The following is a 4,683-nucleotide window of genomic DNA, read 5'->3' as shown; positions in this document are numbered from 1 at the left end:
GTACCATAAGAAATGACCAAAAGGATGGTTTCAGACAAACCTTGGAAGACTTATATGACTTGATGCAGAATGAAGGGAGTAGAACCAGAAGAACAATGTCTATAATACCAGGGTTGTAAAGAAACAACTTTGAAAGACTCAAGAACTCTGATTGATGCAATGAACAACCAAAATTGTCAAGGACCAGGGATGAAGAAGGCTATCTACCTCCTGACAGAAGCGATGGGTTCAGGGTTAGCACAGTACCTGGCACATAGTAGGTGGTTAATAAATGTGTATTGACTGACTGATAGGCTGTAGATTGAGGTATATATTTTTTTGGATGTGGCAGTAAGGGAATTTGTTTTGTTCAAATATAAATATTTGTTAACAAGATTTTGTTTTTCTTTTCTTTTCCCGTGGGGAGAGGCAGAAGGGAAGAGGAAAGGAATGCCTGCTGAATGCAAAAATAAAAATAACAAATTAAAAAATATGCATTGTTCAACGAGTTCCTTTTGAACTTACACGGGTTTCTTTAGACCAGAGATCTGTGGAGAGATTTCAGTGAATCTGAACTTGGATGGGCAAAAAATAGTATCTTTATTTTCACTAAAATTCCTCTGAAATTTAGCATTTCCTTCAATTATTTAAAACCACTATTCTGTGAAGGGGTCTATAGGCTTTACCAGATGCCAGAGGGATCCATGACATAAAAAGGTTAAGCACCCCTGCTTTAGATAGCACCCCACTTCTTGCTTATTAAAACTGGTTTCTCTTTAAGTATCCAATATTTTATTCTTTAGCTTCTCATCCTTCCTGGGTTTGCTTTACCTGTAGAATTTGATTTTATAGGATGCTATCTTTCTTTCGTCTGAATACTTAGATATCTGGTTTCTTAAGATGTAGGGTAAGATTATTCCCAGCTTCTGTTTTTTCTTTATCACCGATTCTAAGATGGAATGGTCATTTCCCCATCAACGTTCTCACCATTCCCATTCCAGCAACCCATTTTTATTAAAAAATCAGACCAAGAATAGAATTTCCTAAAGAGAGACAGAGATACAGAGACAACTCCAGCCAACATCCAGATACCCAAAGTTCCACGTCACTACTATGTCTTGACTCTGTGTCAAGCTTATGATCCGTTTTCTGACTTCAATTATTTCCTCCTTCTGTCCTGATCGTCTGTGCTAACTCCAATGACAGAACTGTTCCTGCTTTTGTCTCCATTGACCTTCATCCAAGTGTTCTCCCTCCTGGTTCCTGGATTTCCTTCTTAATTTCAAATGAATTGATTAATTAATTAAATTAATTAACTTCAAATGCAATTAAAAGTGCTTGCTTCGGCAGCACATGTACTAAAATTGGACAGATACTGAGAAGATTAGCATGGCCCCTGTACAGGGATGACAGGCAAATTTGTGAAGCGTCCCATATTTTTACAAGTACCCTGTGGGGGTGTACTTCCTTCTCAAAAGTTAATGAAGCTGTGGCTGAGGCCCACCTTGCCAAACTGAATGGGAAACTGATGGAAAACCAGTCCTAGTACCTGGGAATCTCCAGAGAGGGCCCCTTCAAACCTGACCGCTCCCAGTACTGAGCTCTGGCCAGCTCAAAGACTCCAAGTGATCCTCCACATCTTCTTGCCTATCCAGCCCCTCCCGCACAGATTAATTAACTGGATCCAGGTTTGAAAAAAATACTATTAAAAGAGGAGACATTTGGAGCCGGAGGGGCGGTCCTTCCCTGATTTCCTTAATTCCTACTACATAATCAATTGCCTGTATTACCCAGATTTCCTAGGTTATGAAGCTGTTCGTAGAATATGTTCTCTAATGCAGTGGTTAACTGTGTTCTAGTATTTAAAGGTCTCTCACCTGGGAGAGGGATTCAATTTTTGATGCTTGTCTGTAGAAGGTAGAGCCAGGAACAGTGGGCAGAAGTTACAGAGAGTGACATTTAGGCTTAGGGTAAAAATGAATTTCCTAGCAATGGGAGTTGTCTAAAAGGGGCATGGCCTGTCCAGGGAGGTGGTAAGCTCCCACTCAGTGGGGGTCTCTAAGCAGAGCCTTGATTCCAGTTAGTCAGGTATGTTAGAGAGAGGATTCTTGTTACAAGCATGTTAACCTATAGGGCCCCTGAGGTTCCTTTCAATTTTTAGGTCCTGATGGGTATAGATAGTATAGTGTCCTGCACACAATAGGCACTTAAAAGCCCAAGCAACTCATTTACTGTTTGGTTATACAACTTGGGCCAGACTCCTTTGTATTCCTCCCTTCTGAATAAAAAATCAGCCACAGAATTCTTTCCATGTGTCCTAATTCCCAGCTTGTTCTGTCAATACATCAAGGTTATTCGAATACATGCAATCCAGCAGGTAACAGAATGTCAATCTCAGCAGACTCCAATTAGAAATTCCTGGGCCAACATAAAACCGTAATCAGCTGGATGGACTAGCTGGGTTCACCAGGCAGAAATCTTGCTAGAAACTGCAGCCTCTAACAGATGGTCACTCTGGGAGAGGAGAAGGAAGACCCTCCTCTAGAGCAGCCCCAAAGAACAATCTCTCCACAGGTCTGGGGAATATTGCCCCCCAAAAGTTGCCCAAAAAGGATCTGAATGGGCACAGATGACTTCAGGAAATCCTGAGAGAGTGGATGGATAAATGAAAAAAGCATCTGCTAGGACCTCACTATGCCCTGGGGATACAAATATAAAAAGCAAGAGAGTCGTTGGCCTCAAGAAGCTTACATTCAGATAGTGGAAGATGACATATGTAGGGGAGTAGTGGCCATGAAGAGTATTTTGGTCTTGGATGACACAGGATGGTGAGTGGAACCACAGGGAAAAATTGATTGACATGTCTTTTTCTATGAATGGTAGTGTTGATTTGTTTACCGATCTCAAAGCTAGAGGTGGTTGGTGGGATGGGCAGAGGGAAGAGGTTGCTAACAGTCTGAACCTCTATCACTCTCTGTCTCTTCTCTCTTTCTTTATCTCCTCTCTTCTGTCTTCTCTCTCTGTCTCCTTTCCCCCTTTACTCTCTCTCTGTCTCTCCTCTGTCTCTCTCAGTCTGCTCTCCCCTTCACTCCCCTTTTCTCCCCTTCTCTCTCCCTTCTCTCTCTGTCTCTTTCTCTCCCCCCATCTCTGTCTCCTCTCCCCCTTCACTCTCTCTCTCTGTCCTCCGTCTCTTCTCTCCCCGTCTGCTTTCCCCTTCTCTCCCCACCCCGTCTCTGTGTGTCTCTGTCTCTCTCTGTCTCCTCTCCCCCTTCGTCCTCTCTCTTTCTCTCTTCTCTCTCAGTCTGCTCTCCTCTTCTCTCTCTCTCTTTCTCTCTCTCTCTCTGTGTCTCTCTCTTTCTCATCACCCTCTTTCTCTCTCAAATATTGACACAGAGTGAATATGAAACCCTGGACAACTCACCTAAGACCACCAGAGGACTCGGTGGCTGCTTAATTTGATCAGCCTTGAAGGAGCACCTGGCCTCTTTTCTAGCCACTAGTGGTGGCCTTCTGAGCTAGCTGAAGCATTTATATAATGTCTACTATGTGCTAAGCACTTTACAATTATTATCTCATTTGTTCTCATGACAATCCTGGGAGGTAGGTGCTATTATTATCTGCATTTTACAGATGAGGAAACTGAGGCAGCCAGCCATAAGTGACTTATCTAGGGTCATATATCTACTACAGCTCTGAGGTTGGATTTAAACTCAGGTCTTCCTGACTCCATTGCCCTGCCAGCTGCTAGGGCCCTCATTCTATCAAGGAACCTCAATGCTGTTTCCTGTATATTAGCAACATCCTACAATTATGCCCAAATGGGCATGCTTCAGTGAAGCATCATAGGAGCTGTCAGTTTCAGCATTTTTAGATAAAGTGTTTTCTTTAAATCAGGGAGCTTCTGGCCTTTACTGCAGTAGCAGCTTCTCTATCAATTGGATTTTAGCCTTTGGACATTTCCCCAATAATAAACCTGCAGTGGGGCTTTAAAAATATTTTACTTTTGGCTTCATTCTTTAAAAAAGGTCCATTTTCTTGATGCCTTTGCCTTTGCCTTCGCCTGATGCCTTCATTCTATTTCACTCTATTGTAATCCTAGTTGCCTCCGTCCCTCCCCTCAGCACATTTTGTAGTGGATTGATTTCTCTTAGGTAACTGGTGTCAGAGCTTCACTCCTGATACAAATGGCTTGGTTACACTTTAAGGACTTCTTGATTATGTGCCTCATTTGGCCCTACCTAGTGGAATTTGGGAATTTCTACATCTGGCGCTTCCCCCTCACACCTGGGGTGTTATCACCACTCCCCGCCCCTCTGCCACCAAGGTATTACTACCAATCTCCTCTCCCCCCATCCTCCCACCCCCCAGCAATCAGGTTCACCAGGCATCAAATCTGATACAGCCTTTGTTTATGCACCTAAGGACATAGAAAGCAATTGTACTCACTCACTGGCTTAAAAGAACTCATTTTACCCTTCCTGTGGTACCCCTTTTATTGGAGGCAATGCCTTAAGTATGTTCAGGGTTTTCAATGCAGCAAGCGCTGCTGGAATGTAAAACACAATTAAAGCCAACTTTCCTTAGTAAGAATTAAAAGAATCCATTAAAAAAGAGACAAGATTAAAAGAATACCACTTGCCTCTGCCTGGAGAATCAACCCAGCAAACTGGCAGGAAAACTTTTCCCTAAGGGTGGCGAGAGAGA

General features: G+C 42.9%; 1 non-coding gene across 1 annotated transcript; it reads left to right on the top strand.

Annotated features, from left to right (window-relative positions):
• The first annotated feature begins 1,313 nt into the window (after nt 1-1,313).
• LOC118832972 lies at nt 1,314-1,420 on the top strand. The gene has a single exon (XR_005009256.1). It is a non-coding gene; the product is annotated as a U6 spliceosomal RNA (small nuclear RNA).
• Nucleotides 1,421-4,683: the final 3,263 nt, after the last annotated feature.

This window comes from Trichosurus vulpecula, chromosome X (assembly GCF_011100635.1).
Source record: "Trichosurus vulpecula isolate mTriVul1 chromosome X, mTriVul1.pri, whole genome shotgun sequence".
NCBI classification, from domain to species: Eukaryota; Metazoa; Chordata; class Mammalia; order Diprotodontia; family Phalangeridae; genus Trichosurus; species Trichosurus vulpecula.
Note: the sequence above shows the minus strand (reverse complement) of the source record. Positions and strands in the feature narration are given on the sequence as shown.